The sequence below is a fragment of the Trachurus japonicus genome, chromosome 17 (assembly GCF_045865225.1).
Source record: "Trachurus japonicus isolate A0001 chromosome 17, Traja_1.0".
In the NCBI taxonomy this organism is placed as follows: Eukaryota; Metazoa; Chordata; class Actinopteri; order Carangiformes; family Carangidae; genus Trachurus; species Trachurus japonicus.
In genome coordinates, this window is record NC_140923.1 from 30381810 (window position 1) to 30407529 (window position 25720).

Below are 25720 nucleotides of genomic sequence, written 5' to 3' on the forward strand. Positions count from 1 at the left end.
GGTCAGTACAGACGAGCCGTATGGAGGTATCTGGATGTTTCATAGTGTGTGTTTTGGACAATTCAAAAGTGAGCACAATCTGCCGTCATTATATGACAATCCGTTGTCAGTTGGACCCCCCCTGGAACTCCAAAAGTGTTTTGATAACTCTAAAAGTTCTCCGAACACTTCCTTGGCATGACGGTGAGTACATGATTGGTGATGAATTATTGATTTTGGGTGAAGTATCTCTTTAAAGGACCATGAAGAAAAACATCCTCTAGTCTGGACTGATGAGACAAACATTTATTGCTTTGGGCAGAACTCCTGGCAAGTACCAGCTCATCACATGGATGTTACCATCTCGACAGTAAAGCATGTTGGTAGCTGCATCGTGCTAGGGGGGCGATTATCAACAGCAGATAAAGGTAGACTGGTGCAAGTTGAGGGAAGGATGAATCCAGCCAGATACAGAGATGGTCTTGAAAAAAACATGATGTATGAGACTTGAGACTGGGTTGCTGGTTCACCTCTCCACACAACACCAAAGACATGACCCAAAGCAAATAGAAAAAAAAAAACCCACAAGAGTGGCAGCGAGAGAAGTCTCTGACTGTCCTCAAGTGGCACAGCCACAGCCCACATCCGAGGAGAGACCTGAGGATGGCAGTTCACAGACTGTTCCCATCCAGTCTGATGGAGCTTGAGGAAGATCTGCCAGGAAGAATGGGATAAACTGTCTAAATCCCAGTGTGCAAAGCTTTTAGAGACTTACCCAAGTGATTGGAAGCTGTAATTGTTGCCATAGGGGCTTCGACAAAGTGCTGAATTAAGGATCTGACAGGTTTTTACTTTATCATTATGGCTTATTGAGACCAATGGGGGGAAATGGCAGTTTTATCCATTTAAAATTGAATCTACAACATAATGAAATGTGCAAAAAGCAAAGGTGTCTGTACACTTAGTCGAGTCGAGTCATATCAAAGCGGCTTCACAAAGTTACATTTCTTTTAGGGTTAGTGTTAGGTTAAATTTAGCCGTAGGGATGACAGGATAATGCTGTTTTATTATTTTTTGATACCTAAATTTTACATCATCAAAACATATTAAATTTCTTTTCCATATCAGAGTAGTTTGCGAGGCAGCCAGACAAAAGAAGCCCATGATAAATACATTACACACTTTTAGAAAAACAAGAAAAGTGAGTACCTTGAGAGCAGCTCTTTCATCCACTATAAATAAGTGAACAGGTCCTCTGAATTTCAAACTGAATTTCGTAGTATTGTCTCACTATGCATTGTTAATGTGTAATATGTCTGGAAATGTATCCAGTCTCTAAAACTGTGCGATTTGAATGTTTGTCCTTTCACTTTAGACCTGGGGGCCAAAAGCTGACAGTCTGACGTTTGTGTGGGGTCTGTGGTGCTTTGTGGTGGAATACACAAGTTTAAAGGTAGTTTGAGGGTCCAGGCTTGGTTTAAGGCTGTAGGATAAAGGTAAGCACTGCAGGGTCGCAGCAAGGATACAAGTGTGTGTGTGAGCACATTTGTTGTCATCTCTCATCTTTAAGAGGACAGGCTCAATGTCAAGCTGCCAGCTGATGGAGGGCTTTTGTCTTCCAAAGAAAAGATTCTGCATCAATGTTTGCCTAAAGGATGACAAGCAGAATAGAAAACCAAGATAACAAGGATTGCACACACCTGCTTCAACATCATAGGAAATATAATATAGGGGAGGAGAGAAAAAAGAAGCCAGGCTACATCTGCACCATCACTTGGGAGAAGACTACAAGAAAAAGATGTGCTGATGAACAACAAACACAACAAGAGCCAAGTGAGTGATAATCACAGTAATGATGATAATCATCAAGCATCCAAGCAGAGAGAAAATAAAGTTTGAACAAATTATATGCTGGTTAATTTTCCCCCCACCCAGCACGCTGAATGGAGAATTGAGTTGGCAGTGGCTGAACAGCTAACAATGATAAATTGTCCATACCTGCGATCATATTAACAATAATTATAGCATTAGTGTATTTCATGCAGTGATGAAAGTGGACTTCGTGAGCCGCATACAAAGTTGAGGGTGGGATGCCAAAGTGGAATCTCTGTCGTTGCTTCATGTATTGTCATTTCACATCATGTTCCCTTTCTCTTTCATCAAGGGGCCGGTATTGTTTCGGCGCTGCGCCGGCTGACAGAGTGTAATTTACAGGTGGAGCCAGGCTTCCTGCCATCCACATTAAATTGGTCTCCATTTTCTGACATCTAGGCTTTTGGATGTGTGATTTCTTTGATCTTTCCAGCCCTACCAGACGTTTTCTGGTATTCCATTTTACATCATCACCCCCCGTGCCTCCTTCTCTCGCTTTCTTTTTGTTCTGTCGAGCTCTCTCTCCGTCTCATCAAACTATCTGCCTCCCGTATTTTTTTTTCCCCCAGTCCTGTCACTTATCATTTCTTTATCACTTGTCTTACTTATCTCAGTTTCATCGTCTTACTTTTCCTCCTTGCTGTGCCACTGTCATTAACTGTAACAAACCATGTCATGCCTTTGGTTGCATCTTAGTAGATCACAGGCTTTGTGGATTTTTTCACTCAATGTCTAAGTTGGTAGTTTTCCACATATAAAACTACATCCTCTGAGAAGAAAAGGGTATAAATTTGTGTCCAAGTCTTCAAAAATATAATGATTTATAATCCCCAAGTGGTTTAATCTCTGTGTAAGCAAAATGAAAAATGAAAATGATTATTTACAGTTTTAGTGTTTAGTCTTAGCTAGCAAGTTTGCTGCCAACTCTATATATCTATGTGCATGAACACACAGTTAGGCCTACATATGATAAAGAAATGTGTTCCAGTATTTTATAACATTCTCAGTGTCGACAAACTGAAATTCATAATTTCTAAATTACAGGCAGGCCACATTAATGCTCCGTTATGTTGACATTTAGACAGGTTTGCTTGTTTGCCATCTTACCAGCAGCTGGATGGCGTGTTGGTATTGATTTTGTCTTGTGTGTTCAGTAAATAGACTGGTCCAAGACACCTAAGCTAAGACACTGGGGCTGTCGGTTTGCAAGGTGGTTAACCTCCCTAAGAGGAAGCAGGGAAACACTTTACAGCTGCTCTACGGTTCTTTTACTGATATGTTTTGTTATGTTAAATGTCTTTATTACATTTAGGAACCACTTAGTACTTGGGGTGTTGCATTCATGGTGCTGAGCCAGCTGTGAATGGCTAGTAAATAACACAATGTTCTCAAGAGGTTTGTAACAATGTCCATTGAAGAAATGCAGTGAAATTGTGTCCTCAATCCTGATCTGCACTCAGTTAGTCATGAGTGGATGCACCCTTAATCAACCGTTTACGAGTCCCTCTGTCTGCTCCATAAGTCTAATGACATGTCACTGACAAGAACCATATGTTTATATTTCATTGACACAGTCCTCCCACAATGCAAGAACTGAGTTTTATTTTTGACTGTGGCTTTCTAAAAAGGGAAACTACGTGTAAATATTCTTATATATGTACAACCATCATGTTAACAATTAAGTCTTCCACGTTATTATGCATTAAAGAATCTACAGTAGCAGTATTAATATTAAAACAACTAGGATTCATCTATTTGGTAGAAATCCTCCCGACTGAAGGAGGGCACAGCAGTTGAAGTCTGAGCAGCTGCTCTGATGTCTTCAGGTCTCCGTGCCCGTGTGGAGGGGGACGGCTCGATCACCAGATGCAGCGACATGACAATTATTCTCACTTCTGCGGGTCAGTTCCATTTCATATTACACATATTATACACAAGTCAAAATGTAAATTTGTGCTGCAATCCCCATGAAAAATGCATCACCTGAGGAAGTGAACCAAAGTGTGAGTGTTGCTGTAGAGAGAGTCTACCTGGGGGGTTTTCTGCCCCCTCTAAGCTCTGGTATGTCTGCGCTCCGTCAACATTCACTGTGTTTCTCATCCTGTGGGACAGTGGTGCATACACACTGTACACTAGTTCACTGATTTATACACTGAGACACAGAGCTCCTGTTTGTTCCTGTCCTTTAACTTTTCTGCACAGCTTCTTGTTTAAAGAGCTTTGCTGTTAGGACGTCTGCATCCGATGTTTAAATCTGAATCTTAAAATCCTAATCATTAATATATAAAACGAATGTCAGAGAACAGAGGTGTTTTCACCACTTCCCCTGAGCATCCCCACAGACCCCCCCAGAGAGTCTGAGTTGCTGAGTTGCTAATGTAGTCTTCACACACTTCTGGCAGCAGTGGCTGAGACTTCATCTCAAGGATCCTCCTCACCACAGTGACACTGTTTAAAATAGAGAATGGTAAGATTGCTTAATCATTGTAAAACCAGAACTAAAGCTCATTACATTGCTAACAAATAAAACAAACACCTCACAAAGAGATAGAAAGTTCACCAGATCTTATGAATTTTGTCATATTCATGTTCAACTGATGCTGCACACTTTTTCTTTTCCCTTATGCCCTGTACACACTGTGCGATTTTGGCCGTCGCAGACGAAAGACGGCCGATCGTAGGAGAATCGTGGCGAAATCTTTGGTCGTAGCTCTAAATCGGCCATCTTACGTCGCACAGTGAGACAGGTTCTACGATGGCCGTTGTCAGCGTCTTGCGACCAAAGACGACCTGCGATTAAATTCTGACAGTGTCAGAAAACTGCTACGACCTACGTCTACTAATCAGCTGATGGACGTCTATCAGTGGCGCAGGTGACCGGGACGAGCACTATTTTCGAGTAAATAGTCATTAAATTAAAAAACAAATAGTTTATCTTGTCATGTCTGGAGAGGTGTATGTTCCTTTTTACTGTTGCAGAAAGAGGAGGAACATGGACAGACTCATACAGCCATCAGAAAAGTTGTGTGTGAAACTCAAAAAAACAAAAAACCCATGTGCGGACTATGATGAGAAGCGGTCGCCTACCGGAGAATATTGACGTGTTTACGCCGGGAGAGGTGACTTCGTCCTCGTTTAGATGTGCTCTAATTACGTGACGGTACTGCTGTGATGTTCTCTAGTACCAATACAGGCCGTGATTTCATTTTTAAATAACGGACAACTGGCGGTACTGCTCCACTGGTGGCGGTGACTTGTGTCTGTGTGTGAAGAGGGAGAGAGGGAGAGAGAGAGGGAGAGAGGGGGGGGGAGCGGGCGACCTGCGATTCAGTAGAACGATCATCGTACAGTCTGCACACATCAAACTTGACGTCGTACCAAAGATTATTAAATGCATGTTGCACAGTGTGTCATGCAATAGTCTTATAAGACAGCTAAAATCGCACAGTGTATAGAGGGCATTAAAGGTAGGGTTGGGGATCTTATTCTGAGGCATTTTATACTGAATTGCTTGAAATCCTCTCCACACCCCGATTGCAAACAAGTAATTTAATGCTTTTTCACAAAAATGAAAAAAAGTCAGTCACCTGTGTAATGAACAAGCCTGGAAAAACACCATTCAGTCATCTTGAACGTCACATTCAAGATGATTGGATCATGATGTGTCAATCAAGCTGCCGTCTCCCTCCCTCATCTGTGCGTACCGCTCTTCCAGCACACATTGCGCATGCGTGATCAGAGTCTTCAACGGGTTGCTGCGACCACGGAAAAGACAACGTCAATGATACAATGTACCACACTGATGTCTGGTAGGTGGCAATGTAGCTCTAAGCTGGATGGTTTATTATGATGTCAGGTGTTTTCTTTCAAATGAATGAGCCATGAGAAAAAACTGGAGGAACGTTAGCGATGCTGCGCAGTAGGGCTGGGCGATATATCGGATATACACGATGTATCGCGGCTAGTCCCCTGTGGGATATAGAAAATTACTATACTGTACTCAATTGTCACTTAGTTGCTTTTAGTCGCGGACAGGTTTTCTCACTCTTTCTCGTCTCTCTGCACAGAGAGATAAACAAGCGCACATAGTTACGTACATCACATTCTGTCTTGCATGCAACGTCATATGCCCGGCAGCATGTAGCAGCCTCTCTAGCAGAGATCTCTGGTAGAGGCAGCAGCAGAATTAATTCTGAAGAAAAATAATACAGGATCCATCATCTGGTGGTGATCGCCACAAAAAGTGGTAGTATCACAAATTTATACCATCATTTGAGAAGCCACCCGCTAGAGCACGAGGAGTGCTTGAAACTCTGCACAAGCACATCTCCGGCTGATGCCATAGCGAAGAAAGTGCCAAAGCAACCAGCATTGACGCAATTTAGTCTGGCGTCTTCTTTTTCCAGAACAGCAGCATACGACAGAGACAGTCTAAAACATCTGCAGTAACCTACTACCACATAGCGAAAGACATGGTCCCATTGGCCCTCATTTATCAAACTTGCGCAGGATCTGGTGTAGATTCTGGTGTAAATATCAGTGTACGGCAAGTGTCACGTGTGATTTACTAAAAGTGTGTACGCTGCTGATTTCGGCGTAGAACCGGCGTGGCGGTGATAAATCCGGCGGCTGAAAACGAGCGTCATTTAAATGTCACGCCCCGATATATTCCTGCTTTAGAGGCGTCGCCCTGCCCCTTTTACGACATGGAGACACGGAAGACGGCCAAGAAGACGGACTTTACTGGCGTTACCGCGTTGAACAGGGAGAGGGCGGCAACATTAAATATCTGGACATTGATAGATTGATAGGTTTTGTGATTGATAAGCGTCATCCCGGTGGATGGAGGCTGCAGACGCACGTGTCACCGACCACGTCAGGAAACCCAGCGATCTCATGAAATGCTGCTGCAGTTTACTAAACATAAGTGTCTGAGGAGAAATCATAGGCATATTACTGCTGCGAACGCGACTTTATGACCATCAGCACCGCTGGCATGGTTCGGCTGATGGAGGGATGTGAAACACCGGCCCGATGTCCCGCTGACAGGTCCCGGTGACGGGGGAAAAAAAGAAAAAAGAAACACTCCGCCGCGGAGATCAGCTGCACCTGGACAGGTAGTGGAGCCCCCCCACCCCCACCCCACCCCAACGGGGCTCCGGTGTCCGGCAGAGAGAGAGACTGAGGAGCCGTCCGGTCATGCTCTGGTGCAGGAGATGTTGGAAGTTTGTGTGTGTGATCTACAATAACAGGTCTGTCTGTCATTGACTGTTTCTGTTTACACAGCTGATTAACGAGCATCTGTCACGTCGTGGTTTTTAATTCATCTCAGTTGCCCAAAATAAAACTCGAGTTTCAACACGGACTTGGTTTTATCGTTTTTTGTTTGTTTTTTTTGGCTACTTTTTATCTTTTTATCAATATAAACAACAACAACATGTGGTCCACATCGCTGCGTTATTAGACTATGGTTTAATAATCATTGTGACACAGCAGCACTCCTTCCTGCATGTTCTACGCTGGTTCCAAATGTGTGTACACCTGGTCAGAGCTGGCGTGAGATTTGTGCGTACCGTACGCTCACGCTCAGATTAATAAATGCCGATCCTTGCGGTGAATTTGGTGTACACCCATTTTTTTGGTGTACGCAAGTTTAATAAATGAGGGCCAGTGAGTGTGGTTGAAAAGCCCGGATTCAGAAAGCTCATCAACACACTTGATCCAAGATATCATCTACCTACTCGCAAAAATTTTGCTGAGACAGCTCTACTGAAGTTGTACATTACATTACAAAGTGAGAGAAGAGCTGACCAGTCAACTTACCAATGTGACCCACTTCTCCACAACTGTCGCTTTATGGAGCAGCCAAACGTGTGAGCCATACCTCAGCTTAACGGTCCACTATATCCACAGTCAGTGTTGGGCAAGTTACATCCAAAATATAATACATTACATATTATTAGTTACTGTCATTTGAAAGTAATTAGTTACATTACAATATTACTGTCTCAGAATTGTAATGCGTTATACTACTTTTGTATTACTTTTGAGTTACTTTCGCCATAACAGCAGAAATATGACTGTAAAGTTTAGTTTATTGCAGCTGATAATACATTCAGTGGAGGGTAATGTAGCATAATGTGTAGGCCTCTGCAGCTACTAAAACTACATTTTGCGGGTAATCTACTAAGAGTAACATGCCTAAATAACAGCACATGCAAACCGCAGGATTGAAATGACAGTTGTCTGCATTGTAATTTTGTCCTTCATGGAGAGAGAGAAGGAGAGCAGAGAGCTGCATGACCGCAAATGCAGGATGAAATTTGATCCAATGAATTAATACAAAGGAGTAAATAAACATATTGTTGATCTACGGTAAAGAAGAAACGTGGGAGAATATCTGAGAGAAAGTAAATGCGGTGACACCAGCTGTCATTCACTGGACCGGAGGTGCGTGTCACGGCACAGCGCTATGGCGCAGAGCTCGGGCCACACTCGGATTTAAAAGCCCAGGCGAGAGGAGATCAAAGACGAGGTGAAAGTAGAGGTGAGGTCTCGGTCCCGGACCCCGGAGCTGAGCAGCCAGGTACTGGAGAGGGAGGTTAGGATCGCACCGTGGGCGCTGCACGGCTGCGTAACGGCGCTTCAAACACACTGCTACAGCAGCTGGAGTGACCCAGATGCCAGGAAAAGCGGAGATGAAAGAACTTTTACCACGGCATTAACTAACTCACTCGTGTTAGCGGCTCCAAGTCGACCTGTCTGGTAGATATGAATTATGCTTTCCTTTTGTTTTATGTGTTCTTTTTGTAAACGTGAGAAACCTTCTATTATGTACTCTGCTACTGTTGCGCTGATTATCACCTCGGACGCAGTCCCCGCGGCTGCGACTGATAAGTTTTCACACGTTTTAATGAAAATGCGTTGCAATGCGCGTTACTTAGATTGTAACGGGTAAAATATTACCGAAATTTTATTTGTAATGCGTTATATTACCACGTTACAGCAAATAGTAATACATTACTGTGATTGCGTTACTTTTCCAGGGCAGCTTTCTTCCAGAGGACCACACAGGCGAGATCATCGCCCAAGGCCTGAAAGATGCTCTCATGTCATGGAACTTGAATGCAGCACGTCAGGTGTGCATTACCACGGATAACGGCGCTAACATCGTAAAAGCCATGAGCCTGAACCACTGGACACGTCTACAGTGTTTTGGCCATCGCCTACATCTCGCAATTGCTAAGTGTTTCCCCCTGTGATTAAATAGTAGCTACGCTGAGAACCTTATTAAGTTTTATGCAATTAAAGCACACGTGTGTGTTTGTGAGTCAGTGTGTGTGAGAGTAAGTGAGTGAGTCTGTGTGTGAGAGTGTGTGAGAGAATAAAGTACATACTGTGCATACTGTACATCTTGGCTTACTGTAGGCACCCAATAGTTTATAAATTATTTGCATGTTAATACATTATTTTTCTGCTTTAGTGTCAGAGTATACTGCTCTTTATTTTTTTATATTTTGAAACTTGTATTTTTTGTAAGCATTTTCACTTTTACACATTACAGTGTAAAAATAATTACCAAAGTTAGTTTTGGTGTTAGGCTGAGTGGATTTCTTCACAATTACTGTAACATTTTAAATGTTTGTTCTCATTCTCAGAGAGAAGCATGAAAGACGCTCATATTGACCGTGCTGTTGCTGTATGCAAGACGGTGGTCAGCAGCTTCTCTTTTAGTTGGAAGAGGAGGAGAGACCTGGCCACAGCACAGCAAGAGCTGAATCTCCCTGGACACCAGCTGATCAGCGAGTCTCCTACCAGGTGGGGATCCAGAGAGAAGATGATTGAGCGGGTGCTTGAGCAGGAGCAAGCTAGTATCTCAAGTCTGAGCAGCAGACAAGAAAACCCGGCATCTCGTTCTCACCTGGCAAGACCTGGAAGTCCTTGAGTCAGTGCTGGTGAGAGCTATGTCACAGTGTCCTATGTCAAGCCTGTGCTCCATCTCTTCCAGTCCAGCCTCTTGGTACATCAGGAGGATGATTCTCCACTGACCCAATCTATCAAAGCCTCCATCCTGGATTACCTGAGGGAGAAGTATTCTGATTCTTCCACTGACGACCTGCTGGACATGGCAGGCTTCGTGGATCCCAGGTTCAAGACAACATACTGCACAAAAGAAAAGGTGGAGGACATCAAGAGCAGAGCCATAACTGAGATGGAGGCAACGCTGTCTGAGTCTGACCAGAGCACATATGAGGTGGCTGTTTCACAGCCAACAGTGCCACTAAAGAAAAAATCCCTTGGAAGCTTCTTTAAAGTGGCAGCAACATCCTCTGCTACACTATCACAAAGAGAGCGTATGGAAAAAGAGTTGTCTGCCTACCTACAGTCGATTTGTGTTGACAGTGAAGCAAATCCCCTGCAATGGTGGAACGATCATCAAGAAAGGTTCCCGAACCTGAAAAATGTGGCCAAAAAAAAGCATCTCTGGTGCTAAATACTCGTTCCGATGGGGAACTAGTGGCGGGAACACAGTGGGAACACAGTGGGAACACAGTGGGAACATAGTTACGTGCCATCGAGCATGCATCTCTCAAACCTGATGCCGTTGATGGACTTGTGTAGCACAAAACCTATGAACACAGGGTTTCCCCCAGAAAACTTGTTAAGCCCGGTGGTAGGGTGGCACCGGCGGACCACCGGCGGCCCATCCGCAGCCCATCGCCGAGCCACTGGTGCCCAAGCGTATTTTTTTGTGACAGGGGCCTGACCCTGACCATTGACTGATGGCAGGGCCCTGTAGGTAACAGATTCATTAATGGAGCAGTAGCATTTATAAGGTGTGATTCCATAAGGCCTTATGATCAATGTTAAAAGTTGACTGGAAATTTGAAAATATTATCATAAACATCTGTTATTATAAGACATTTATGTAACATATTAAACACCAGCTATAGCAGAGTCTTACAGAAAGGCACTCTTGAAATGCTGTTCAATAACCACAAAAATAAATAAATAATTATAATTATAATTATAAAATAATATTTAAATAAATAGCATCAACTGTTTGCATTAAAAACTAAAAAGAACAACTGCTGGTGTCTACTTTAGCTTTATTTCTCAGATTTTATTTTTTTTATTCTCCGAGATTCTTTACATCTGGAGCATAGACTGTAAAAGATTTGGAGTCACGTAATGACGTACCACGCTTTTCCAGTCAGTCGTCATGGAAACGTGACACTCGCGGATTTACTGTTTGGACCAGAGAAAACAAACGTGTGTGATCGCGAACTTTACGAGCTGAAAAATGAAACAATGGATCATTTTCACATCAGGTCAAGGCTCACAGGAGTCCAGAGCTCTGACGCTGCAGGGGATATCTATGGCAGGGGACGACGTGCTAACAGCTAACAGCTACCAGCTAACAGCTAACAGCTGCAGCAGCTGACTGCCTGACTTGGAGCTGCGGCTCGGCTCACGTTAACGTGGACTCGGTGCGTTCCTCTCGGTCAGCTGGTGAAGCAGCGGTCTGATCATAGATGCGGTCTGATGAGCAGGATGTCCGTGACGTGTCCCGTTATGCGCGACGAAGTTGTGACGTTGTCAGGTGATGAAAAAGACACCTGATCACGTGTTTATGAAGTATAAAAACTGATTTAAAAAAATTAATAAACGATGCTTAGCCTGGCGGGGGGGCAAGTAAGGCCTGGCGGCCCGCCAGGCTTATAATACACTGGGGGAAACCCTGGAACAACTGGCACTCACTGGCTGTTGGCACAAAGGCACAACACAGCATGCACAAAATGCTACTGTATATTTTTTGAACTTTTTATTTATGCCACACATTTAATACAGAAGAAACCAAAATAATGCTGTGAACTTTTCATTTTCACTATTTGATTTCTTGTCATGCAGCTAATTTTTATTTTACTCTTTTTTGGAAATGTGTGCAATTTTTTAGTGTTATTAGGTACATCATGCACAAAAAGTACGTATTTATTTGTTAAAATATTGTACTGATATTATGCACAAAATGTGCACTTGAACTTATATTAATTTGATATGTTATATTAGTTACATCATGTTTTGAAATTACGATGTTTGTGCCACTGCTTAATAACTGTTCAATAAATACAGTTTTGATAAATTTGTTTAGTTATGATTTCACCCTTTTGGCATGAATGTTTAAAATCAGCATATATTAATGCAGTATGTACAGTAATGTTTTAATGTGGACACATAGAATCATCTTACTGACATGATTATATGCATCAAAGAGTTAATTAAAAGCTAAGGTAAAATATCGAGATATCTATCGTGTATTCGTGACATGCCCTAAAAATATGAGGATATTAGTAAAATAGGCCGGAAAGCCCAGCCCTACTGCGCAGTGTCGCTCCACGACAGCAATACCTTCGCGGCAACTTCCACGGCACATCTTCACCTTGATGTTAACCCAACACTGAACAAGCGTTTCCTGTTCCTGCACTATGGAGGCGTGGCATCAGAGAGAAGTCTGGGGAGAGGGGCTTGGACTTTTGTCTGTGTATTTCCAAAATGTGGCCTGCTCAAACAGTTTTTCCAGGATCAACACCCCTACCTTTAAACAATGTAAAAAGTCAATTACCTTGACATTTTTTACAATGATGTTAACACAACATGAGGGACACCAGGCAATATGTGCATTTTTGGGCCAGTGTGTTTCACTCAAATTAAATGTAAGCTAGAGAAGCAGTTAAAATAGTTTTATATTCACATTCACAACTTATTTTGCATTAAGAGTACCATGGAGGAGTAGACAATAAGTCAACAAAGTTAATTACAGTCTCTTTATGCTTGTGATTTTGAGTTTGTGTGTATTTAAACTTTTTTTTTCACAATTACAGGGCTGAAAAAAAGACAATAAACTCTGTTCTATTTATCTGTCAACATTGTCGATCTTTTTTTCCCCACTAACTGATGCTCACATTTTCTGTAGCATAAAGCTGCTTTAACCTGAGCTAACCGAGTCAACAGCTGTTGAAGATGTAACAGTTTTTTTCACAGTCCTTGGTGCTATATAATAATGTGGGTGGCGCACTGCAGTGTGACTCCATTTGTCACCACAGCATCTTTACTAGAAGTCAACTGCGCATTTGTTGGGAACTATTTTCAGCTATGTATCACTACACATTTGGTGTTCTGGTGATATTTGTGGCAGCAGGGCAGTGACTGTGGGACTGACTGGAAATAAACAGTGACCGTGTTTATAGTAGTGAAGAAACGTTGTCACCCATTCAACAGCGTGGCTCATTCATGTCTTTTTAAATAGTTTCTGGACAGCAGTGGAGCTCTATGACACAGAAACGAGCGTGAACGGGCTCCGACTACGCAGGCGACAGGAGTTGGAAAGTGATAAGTAATGGATTACAAGAAGGTGGAGTTGTGTGTATACATAGGCGCTGACTGGCCACCCATGTGTGTGTGATTTAAGTGTATTCAACAGCATGCCAGAGTTATTCAGCTGCACTGTCCACTGGCACCTGAGTCTCGCCTGACCAACCCTGCTGCACACATAAACAGCCCCAAGCAGACACAACACACTCACTCCTGCTCCATTCACACACTTAGATATTTCCCATGAAGCCCCACCACCACCACCACCACCACCACCCCCCTCCTCACACATCCCTCCAACTCTCTCTCTCTCTCCAGCGCACCCTCCCTCTTCTTTTCATCTCCCTCGCTTTTCCTCCATCCACCAGATGGCTGACCCATCTGCTCCCCCTCTCTTTCCCTCACTCTCCACCTCCATCCCTCTCTCGCGCTCTCCCCCGCTGCTCATGTGGTTGAGATCCAAGTCCTGCACACACAGGACCCTCAGTTCCCTCAGTTCCCTCCGACGCTGCGCTGCTCATGGGGGTGACTCGCTCCCCTTCTTGCACTGATTGCGTGTGTTTGTGCGCATCTGCTGGGTTTTGCCAGTGTCTGTGCATGGAAGCCCACGTTTTAAAGCCATTTCTGACGACAGTTCTTGAAACCCATGAGTTTTCGTGTGTGTGTGTGTGTGTGTGTGTGTGTGTGTGTCTGTGTCTGTGTGTCTGTGTCTGTGTGTCTGTGTGTACGTACATTTGTGTTTGTGTACACATCTGCTTAGGTAGCTAAATCTGTCTGTGTGTGTGTGTGTGTATGCAACACACCCACCATCTGTTAGAGTGTTTCTGCATTGAAGGGGGGGGGCTTGTCTGATTATAGACTAAAATGTGTTTTGCTTGAGTGTAAAGTGCACGTGTGATACTCCATTCAGCACTGCTTTACTTGTATGCGGCTACGAAATGGTTCATCATTCTGGTAAATGCTCATTCTGTTCCCTGCTGAGAATTAAATGTGAAGACTGATACCTCTCTCATGCCTGTATAATAAATATGAAGCTACAGGCAGGAGGTTGTTAGCTTAGCAAAAAGAGATTGCTTACAGGGGAAGGCGGACAGTGCGACTCTGTGGAAAGGAAATAAAATGAGCTCTTCACCTTTACAGCTCACTACATTACCTCGTGTTTATATATTCATACAAAAAGCAAAGCGTAGAATAACACATGGCTGACGTGCAAATTGCCCCTCTGAGCCGCAAAACAGACACATTTCCAGCATCAACACCCATTTTCTATCGAATGCTTTTGAACACAGTTGATACACTGTATACAACCGGAGCTAGAGAAACTGTTTCCAGCCTGTTTCATCATGCTAAGGTAGGTTAAACACCTTCTGACTGAAGTATGTTTAGTGCATCTACACCGGTTTTTCCATTCCTGTCAATAAACTCATGATGTTTGATCACCACACTGACATGTTTTAGTGTTAGTAACTTGCTTTAAAGGAGAGCTACAACTTTTAATGAAACAGATTTTGTCTTCATAGGTTGATGATTGAATTTCAGTGAATCTGAAAGTGTTCATCGCCTCGATCTGGGAATGAGGCAACATCAGCATAAGAGCGAGTCTGGTAGATGATCAGACAGGTTGTGATCAAGCTCATAATGTGTCAGAAACCTAAAATAACACAACAGAACTAAGTTGGTCTGTAAACTGCTGTTCGTTCCTAGCTGATGTTTACTAGCTGTGTATTCCCCAAATGAAGAAATTAATTGAACTTGGATAGCAATAAAAAAAGAGATCTGAGTTGTAATGAAAAGGGACATCTCCCTTAAGGCTGCTTCCATCATAGTGCTGCCTGGAAGGCTGCGTGGTTCCACTACCTGCTACTGCACGTCTGAGTCACCATGACCTTGTCTTTACAGATAGCTAATACCCTGCCCAGAGACGTTTGACTGACAGGTGGGCACACAGTAGCCCTATACAAGCACAGAGATTGACGTGCAAACGTGCACGCATGCAAGCAAACACACACACATGCTCACACACACCCCAAAGCCCACATGCAAGTGGACGTGCAACACATAAGCACATGCACGCGAACTATGAGACAAATCCAGGCACCGAGGGAGATAAACAGCATAAGCCCGAAGAGGAGAGCCGTTTCTTCAGACACATGTGGCAAGAGTCAACGAGGAGAATAACAGAGAGGGGGGAAAGCAGACAGTCTGACAGACATGCTGGACAGTTGCACAGATGCACAGATGGGCAAAGTGACAGACACACAGACAGACGAGCAGACAGGCTGATATTTTGCTATGCAAGCCCCTGCTGCCTTGCCCTGATATGAATATCTAAGCACAAGCACAGAAACTGTGCAAAAATGAAAAACAAACAGAATTTTGACATTTTCTCAGAAACCATATACACCTGCATAACCTTCACCGGTACAAAGCCTGTGCAATTCAGATGTGGAGACAGTGATATTTGGTTTAGAGATTGAAGAGTTGTGGCACAAATGTGATCACAGTCTTCTGAGGCAGGGGAGGGGAGAGGGGGGGGGGCAGTGAGGGGACATTTTCTTAGATGTTCTGCTTGTTGAGATATTCAACAAAGATCAGACAACAATGTGGAGCTCACACATGCGATAAGAATCATCCACCTCGCCCAACAGGCACGTGCACACATAGGGCCCAAGGGCTGCTTGAGCCCCTGCCCTTTGTTGCCTCGTATTAAAAAGTGCCCTTTTTATGACTTGTTTTTTTTTTCCAATAAATATCCTGTTGTGCATGGGGATGTAAACATGCCACGGTTATCTATCGTTATCTACCATACACATTTCCTATACACGATATTGTGTATGTACGTTGGTGTCTGTGTGTTGTCTGCTGCTGCTCCTCTCCGTCTCTCACTGAGGGGCGGGGCTCCACCAACATCACTTCCTTGTCGCCGTCCACTTATTCAACAAGCTTAATATGAGTCATATTTCAAAAAAGCGCCCATTTGTGTTTGTTTAGCTAACTACTTGTTAAGAGTTAAGAGTTAAGAAGTACAGGCTACTCATATAGATGTGTGGAATTTGGGAAATTGGTCACGCATGTTGACTGCAGTCCTGAAGGTGCGCAGGCTTTCTCTACCGACTAAATAGTAACTGTAATTTAAAGGGACAACGAGGAGTTTTGGAAAGCAAAGTGTTCTCATACTACATTTACCATGAGCCTCCACGCGCAACGGTGAAATTCTTGGACCGGCGCAAGACGGACATCTTGCCAAGAATGTTTTCATTCATCAACAATGAAAGTTGGAGGTTCGAAGACGATCAGATACCATCGTAGTTCCGACCATAAACGACGTTATTCTCATGACCCGCCGGGCAGCGTCCGCAAAACCGAAAGTAAGGAAACACTGGTCGGCTCGCCCAGCATTTCCACCATTAATTATAATAAGAAAATAACGATAGAGACAAAACGATATATTTATCGAAAATGGAGCCATTAACAAGTGTGGGTAGTGTAGATTCATCCACATTAACGTGAGACTTTTTTATAACCGAATACAAACTCCTCGTTGTCCCTTTAATCTAATTTATTTATTTTGATATTAAGGCCTGAAAAAAATTGTACATACTGCCCTTTTCTGATGTTGAGCCCCTGCCCCTCTATAGTCATGTGCACGCCCCTGTCGCCCAAATATGTGTGTGTGGGTGGTTCTGCGTGCCTGTGTGTCTCAGTTGGTATTAAGGACACACCTGGCAGCAGCATCTTGAGGACCTCAGGTGTGGCGAGACAAGGCACAGAATGGCAGCATGGTGGGGAGGGATGGAGGGAAAAAAAACAAGGAGGTCACAAGGGTTGCTATGGACACCAGGCCGACTGTATTCAAGTGGAAGACCATCAGAAATCCACGTCCCCTGACAGACGCGATGAAACCACATGGAAAATAGGCAACGGCGGGCCTAGAAGCCGTCCACTTGTACGCACGCAGTATGCACAGATGCTACCCTCCACACACCCTCCCTCGCACAACATCCACCAGATACAAACAAATTAGAGAAACCACCACAGGGGAAGACAAGTGAGCAAAATGCATCCCACATGTTAACAAGCATGGTAATGCTCCATAGTTTGCCACCAACGCCTCACCTCACTTCGCCTCGCCTCGCTGTGGCCAGTGCCTGGGGTCTTGGCAGCAGCCAGTCGGACCTCCTGCCCTCTCCTCTCATCTGCTGCTTTAACCCTTCATTAATCCCACGCAGTGCGTTTTACCTCCTCGTCGCCTGCGCCTGGCGAGCGCCGCCACATCCCGCTCCTGAAATTCCCCACAGAGTCCATCAGAACCAATTAGGCAAGATGAAAGCCTACGCTGGAGCTGGGCCGCCAGATCACAGGCGGAGAGGAGAGATTATCCAGACTCAGGTGAGAAACCAAACAAGCAAACAAACAAATTTAATTTAAGGCTGCAAATCATTGTGATATAATTTCCACACGGAGAAGAGGCTCCGACAATGAGAAGCAGAGCGGGGCAGAAGCTTCTTCGAGGGTTTAACGAAGATCATGCGTTTATTTATAGGAATAAGACAATGTACAATAACAAGAGGTTAGGATAAAGAATGAGAACATAAAAGTGGCTGTATCTGTTCTGACAATGGATAATGGGTACAGTCATGAAAAAATATATATTTATGAAAGGAAAAAAGTATACAAAAAAGTGTTGCCACACTCAGAGGTGAGAAAACACTTTAATGTTTTACGTTCTGGGACAGCAGCAGCACTGCTTACTGTGGAGGAGACACTGTATAAATATACCTGAGCAGGTTTACAAGGTTCTTTTGAAGAACAACAATGCACAGCAGCAGTAAGACGCAGGAGTAAATACCCACAACAAGGATCGCTACTGGAAGACCCTCCCAAAGTAATAAGAAACCACACTACTGAATAGTTAAATGAAGGGTATTGTAGTAACAAGCACTACAGGGATTACAGGCAGAGCAAAGACTAGGCTTGCTCTGATACGTTCTTACATGAGAAAAAAGGGAAGAAAATAGCAGAGCTCACTTGGAAGAAACAGACAGGACACGGAGGAAACGGTGTGCAGCGAGAATGTTAACATCTGGTTCACCAGACCACGCTACCATCCAAAGGAAATATTCACTCCTGTATACTCTCAGATTAAAATTTGATCAAACTAACAAGTGATGCTCCATACTACTTTGTCTTGAGGTGTTTCCAGAGCAAGAGAAAGATCAAACATGTGCCCCTTCCTCACAACACAACATGGTCCTTTGGTGCACTACAGGGTTAGGGCTACACTTCATGATCTGGCAACTGTTGGTGCAGTGGCTGGTATCACGGTGTATAACAGTAAGTCTAGACACAAGCCCGTACTCTGATGCTGAGGGACAGAAACTCAAAGCGGATGTTTACCTTTGATGTTTCAGATATTTTATCTTGTCCAGGTTTGGGCACTAATCAACAGAACAGCAGAAAGTAAATAACCTCAGAAATCAAAGGACATTGTAAACAGCCCCCCCCCCCCCCCACAACAAACATCTTGACTTGTCATTGGAGGAAAGTACAGGTGGAACTAATTACATTAATGATGGCTCAGCTCCACAGAAGTGTCCCAGTCAGCTGCTGGCACCGAGTCAACACGGACAATATCAGGACCTGGAGCTGGCACACCTGAACGGGATGGAGCTGTTATCAGTGTCATTAGTTACACCTGTGCTTCCCCCACTCTCACAGGTCAACATGTGTCCTGTAAAAGGCCTACAGACCCTTCTAACGGTGGATTTGTTGAATCACAGGTCAGAGACATGATTTAAAGAGGAACTATGCAGGATTTTTAGCTCAACTATGATACATTTTTACCTTGAAAGAATAGTTCACCCAAAATTCAAATTGCACTCATTATCTACTCACCCTCATGTCAACTAAGGGCTGGGAGAAGTTTCAGAGTCCTCCGTGGCTTCTCTGAGTTACAGGGCAGGGTTCGGCAATAACGGTTGCCCGATTGCCCGGGGCAAGTAAAAATTACCGGCGGGCAGGTAGAACCTGCGCGGACTTGCCCGGTCGGGCAAGCTCCGACTCAGATTTTATTATTTTTTATTTTCTGACTTTTTATGCATTTATTTTGAAAGGACAGCTGGAGAGAGACGGGGGGAGAGGGAGAGAGTGAGAGGGGGGGTTGATGCGGAGCAAAGGCACTGTCAGGTGGGATAGAGCTGGGTCGCTGCAGCGGGTGCTCTACCAGGTGAGATAGGCTGTACGTCGCTCGCGGCTCGCCGTATTTAATCGGCGATTTCACCGAGCATTTCACTGACGGTGAGCGGCCTGACGCTGCTTCATTAACGCCGCCGCTGTTTCAGACTCGGGGCAGACGCACGCAACAGTCACCCGTTACCGTTTAGTTACCATACCGACGAGCTAACGTGCCCTTTTTAGGTTATAATCCTGTTGTCAATAAACACACGTGGAGACGGCGCTTCAACCAGGGGTGTGAAACATGCGGCCCGCGGGCCAAAACCGGCCCAACAGTGGGTCCAATCCAAAAATTTTAAATTGCACATATTTTTATCAAGAAATTTCAGGTGGTTCATAATATGTTTTGTAAAAGGATAGTTCATTAACTGTAAACATCTTAATAATGTACTAAAACAGAGGAAAAATACAAATTTTAAAATATATGTATAGGCTATCATGCTATTGTTTTACTGGTTAGGCCTACTTGAGATCAAATTGTGCTGTTTGTTACCCCTGAACTAAATTGAGTTTGACACACATGATTGGCTGTTTGCCTGTCACTGTTGTTTCAATGTCCCACATCCTTGAGTTTTACAGGGGCAACTCAATAAACTAGAGTAACATGGAAAAGTCTAGGCTATTTCCAGTAGTTCAAGTCAAATGGCCCCAACCAAGTATTGAGAGCATATAGATGGACATGAACATTTTCATATTAAAAATTTAAAAAATTAAATTATTATTAAAAATTAATTTTCTAATATATATATATTTTTTAGATACTGCATTAATACTGAAGCTAAATTGTCCACTGCAGCTTGTGAATGCAATGAAAAGAATAAAATCTGATTGGAGGAGCCAGCTATCTGTTAAAATGTTGTCCAGGTTAATGTTTTTAGCCATTAAAAGGCCCTTCAGTTCAAGATTTCAACTGTGATCGGGCATTAAACAGGTGGCTCACCTGTTCAGATAGGGCATGGAGGGGGGTGTAACTGCTACTGGTCAAATAATGTGAAATAGCAGTTAATTTTACATGTCTGCAATGATTGCCATTTAAATGCAATTATAGATAATAATAATAAATACTGCTTTCTGAAGAAAGAAGTGTTGTGTAGTGTTGTGTATAGTCAACAGGAAGGATTTTAGTAAGATATAAGTCATGAGCAAAAGTATGCACCACACAACCAGAAAAAAAAACCTAGGCAGGGCAAGTAAGAATTTAGATGGGGCAAGTAGATTTGAAAAGTACTTGCCCGACAGGGCAAGTACGAAAAAACCTTAACGTCGGACCCTGCAGGGGGTCTCGGCGTAGCAGTGCATGTCCATATAACGGTTGCAAATGGATACCAACTGTCTTCGTAACAAAATGACACATCAAAAAACATCCAAATACCTCCATGCTGCTTGTATGTAATGTCTAGGGCTGACCCAAATAATTCGAAGCTTCGAAGCTTCGTTCGTTGCCATGGTAATCGATCATGAAAGTCCGTGATCAATTTTTTTTTTCCCTTTTTGACACTGGTTCTCATCGGCAATTGTTACATTAAAATGAGTAGGCTACTTGGCATTCTGGAAACCTGCCTGATTTTGGAGATATGCAGTGCTTGTTTGCCATTACTTTCATTATTTCCGCTCGCACCCCCCCCCCCACGGTCGCCGCAGCTGCCCGCCAGGAGGAGGGTTAGCAATACAGCAGAAAAGCAACTGGACTTGCATAGTTCCTATTTAATTAACATTAAGAACAGCTGAATATCATGTGGATGCTGTAGTGACAGCACCATGCCGGCTCTCTGTCCTTATATACCGGCACTGTTAAAGGAGACATACTCTGCCCCCTTTCCACAAATAAAAATAGTTCCCAGGTGTCTCAAAGACATGTCTGTGACATGCTTTGGTCAAAATCCCCCAAGGATCAAACATCACAGCTCTTTTCATCCTCTCAAAACAGCCCTGTTCAGAACGGCTGGTTTCAGTGCCTGTCCCTTTAAATTAGGCCTGTAACGATACACCAAAGTCACGATTCGATTCGTATCTCGATTTCTGATCTACGGTTTGATACGATTCGATTCAATTCAAATTTTTTAAAGGGACAGTATGGGACTTTATTGGCTTTTTATTGACAAAAATCAAATATCGCTTTCATAAATACGTATTTCACTGAAGTGGAATCGCGCCCGCATACAAACGAGCGCTTTCTCGTACCTTAGAATGAGATGTTACAAGTCATACACAAACATACAGGGGGGGGTTCACCGAACCTTCTCTGCCATGTTGAATCGCCATGTTTTACGTTCAGTGTCACCGTGGCCGTCAGTAACCACAAACTCGGGCCGCCGGAGCTTCTCGGCTCGGGGAGAAAGTTTTCCAGACAGCGCCTGTTAAAACTGTCACCACCGTGTAGCTAGTGTGAGGAAGGACGGAGGCACTGGTGTTGCCTTCAGGTGCAGTCAGACACCTGAATGACGCCGTGAGTGACGCCGTCGGCAAACCGACTGGATGTTATTTTACTCGACGAGAGAAAGCCGGTAAAACGTGGGTCAGGTAAACAATACAACATCACCATGACAACATATTGTCACGCCTGTATTGTTTTGCCTCGTGCTGGCGGACCGTTTGTTTACATAGAGGCTTGTTTATCCTGATACATGCAGCGTGTGTTGTTTTTCTGACTTCTGCCCGAGTTTACGTAAACGCAACAGCAAGAATACGTGCCGACATGCAACCGCACCGCTAGATGGGGGTAAATGTCACATATTGTCCCTTTAAGGTTAAAAAAAGAAGAGATTTTGGTAGCAAAATAGTCGACCAAGCACTGGTCGACCAAAATCTCATTAGTCGATTGGTCGCAGGAAAAAGCACTCACCGGCGGTCAGTCTCACAGTGTCACGGAGCAGAGATATGACAGTCCCCTCTGCAGTCAGAGACCCGCACCGCTCCACGCCACGCCGCAGACGGTCGGACCCCCCACCCCACCAGCCACACAGCCTCAGCTCAGTCACCTCCTCATCTACTGTGTTTATTGGTGATAAACGGGCATAACGGTAAAACCAGACTTGTTGAAACTAATCAAGTTCATAAACTGTGTGCAGAGCGATCTGGCTATGTGATGTGTGTGTGTGAGTGACTATGGTGGGACGTGTACGACGGGGAGGGGGCTATAATAAATTAAAAACAAAGAAACTATTCTCTTTTCTCGAACAAAATACTGTTAAAAAATAAACAGAACTTAACTCCATTGTGGAGACTATTTAAGTTTAGGAAACAAACTTGCCGTCTGTGCCATATCCCAGGAGGAAAAGCAAAAAAACAGACACGGAGCTGTTGGAATGGGTGTGTCGCGGTTCTGCCATTTCATTGGTGACACAGGTTCGTGTCTTATCACGGTTTCGGTTTCGACACGTGTATTACAGGCCTACTTTAAATGCAAATGAACCACTGCTTGCCCCACCCCATCCCTTCTACCAGGTAAGGGTGGTATTATGCAAATTCGAAACCTAGTTACATCACTAGGAGACATCTGAGGGAACAGCTCGTAAAACCACGTGGATTTCAACCTACAGAGCCTGCACATTACAGATTTTTTTCACATTTTTGGGGCCGTAAGGCAAGACAAACACCCAGATATACTGTATGTTAAAGGAGTCATCACCCGGAAATCGCATTTTTCCTTGTTAGAACATGTATACTGGTGTTGGACCTCAGTGGAAACTTGCCTGAAAACCTGGGGTTTGAAAGTGGCTGAGTTTTTTCGTTTGGGCTCTTTGTTTAAGCCAGAGCAGCTCATTAGGCTGCACACCACAACATTACGAGATTTTGATTCTGCGCCTACGGTGACGTCACCGTGGCGCCTGCTTTCATAAACACACCTCTCTTCCACCACCCCGACTTCTGCCGCGCCGCCATTACGGGTTGTTTTATTTCCCACTGTAGCGCCGTTATTTCGTCACTTTATTAAGTTTTAATAATTTTTCATGCGAGAAAGTAAGGGTTTAGATCCCCAATGTGCGGTTAGTTTATCCAAATGACGGCTATTTAGAAGTTTTCTCCGCGTAGGGAGAAGTGAGGTGCAGCCAGCTGCAGCCAGCACCAGAGGAGCGGAGGAGGAGTGACTCCTCAACCCGCCTGCAGCGCTCGTTTACCTGGCCGAACGACATCGTCATGCCGCCGAAAGAAACTATCGTTAATTTATTAAGTTTTAATATTTTTTCATGCGAGAAAGTAAGGGTTTAGATCCCCAATGTGCGGTTTATCCGAATGACGGCTTAGAAGTTAGCTCCGCGTTGGGAGAAGTGAGGTGCAGCCAGCAGCAGCCAGCACCAGAGGAGAGGAGGAGGAGTGACTCCTCAACCCGCCTGCAGTGCTCGTTTAGCCGGCTGATAACAACGTCGTCGTGCCGCCGGAGGAAAGGGTCGTTAATTTATTAAGTTTTAATATTTGTTCATGGGAGAAAGTAAGGGTTTAGATCCCCAATGTGCGGTTAGTTTATCCAAATGACGGCTTAGAAGTTTGCTTCGCGTTGGGAGAAGTGCAGCTCCAGCGAGGCAGAGGAGCGGAGAGTGACTCGTCAGCAACCCGCCTGCAGCTGCTCGTTAACCGGTCAAACTACGTTGTCATGCCCGCGGAGGAAACGGTCGTTAATTAACTTACCCGCAGGTTTGTAGAGGTTTACCGCCGACTGGTTAAATTCTTTTTAGGAGATAAATGTTTGTCTCATTGATGAAATCTAACAATTGTGGCAGTCGTATTAGTTTGTTTGAATGAAAAGTGAAGCTTCACACAGAGCAGCAGCAGCTTTGCACCGGGGCTCTGTAGCCTACGTACAGAAATCACCACATTTGCATCAATACATACATGTTTTACAATGAACCGATACAATTTTGTTTTATTTTATGAAGTTATAACATGGTTACGGTACACGACAGAGCAGCATAGTATATGCGGTTTCCAATACAGCCTGCATGTAGCCCACAGGGCCAGCCACCATTCCGGCTCTGTCCTCCCTGCGTCCAATCAATGCGCGCCTCATTACATATTAATACAATGAACATCCGGACCAGTCAAAACCTCGCGCCTACTCTCACGAGAGAAAGTTGCCATATGAAAAAGTGTCAGAACAAGCTCTATGTTTGAATTTAAAAAAAAAAAATATTTCCAATAAGTTTTAAGAACTGATTCAAAGCAATTTAAGGGGGATTGGATACATAAAAAACCAGGTGATGACTCCTTTAAATAGGGGTGGGAAAAAAAATCGATATTGCAATATATTGTTGTGCTCTCTGTCGCAATAAATAATCGATACACTGACGGCAAATATCGATATTTTGTTACAACACACATTATGGATTTACCCCGTTGTCACCGTCAGTACTTTTTTTTTTTTCACCATCAGTACTTAATCTCTCCTGTCCTTTTTGTGGGGGCGCTAATCCCGTAAATGAGGGTAAAGTAGGCGTGAGTAGCGGCAGAAGAAGAAGACCCACCCGCAAGTTTCTACCATAGTTTCCACTCTAAAGTGTGGACCCACTTTGGCTTTTACGAAACAGCTGACAGGAGAACACTGGATAAAGAATATAATCTGCAAGAACTGTTTTGCGAAGGTAAAATATACAGCAACCACACAGACAGGCGTATGTGTCTCTCTGTGTGTGTGTGTGAGTTACTACGGTTACCGCAACGCTCCCGTCCCCCGGATATTTCTGCAGCTTGATTTACATGATCTGGTCTGAGACATGAGTCGTCCCACTGCGGTCTGCACGTCACACCGGCGATCGTACATTTGTAGGGGGAAGTTGTAGTTGCTGTTGTTGCCGTTGTTGCGGTTGACGTAGAGCTGCCGCTTCGACTAGTGAGTTTTTTCTTTTTTTCCCCCAATCGCCCGTTCATTTAGCCTGGTGAGGGAGGACGGGGGGGGGGGGGGGGGATGTTGGCGCTGTCTTATAATGTCAGCCTGGTGAGGGAGGACGGAGTGGGGGGCGGGGGGGGGGGGTAATGTTACAGAAAACCTGCATGTTTTTTCTCCTCATGTCCTACACTAGAGAACTTGTTCTTCTTATCACCAAAGAGGCTGCTCTCTCTCTCTGACAGCTGATTTTTTAAATACCATGAATGGAAAGCATAAGAAACTACATAAAACAAGTTGCTACTGACTTTTCAGTATCATAAAGCACTGTCCTGGTTTACATAAGACATGTTATTAATGTTCATGCACTTTAATGTCTCCAGCTGTACAGTGTTTATTCATTTGTACATTGTACAAAGTTTTGGAATAAATGCACGAGACTTT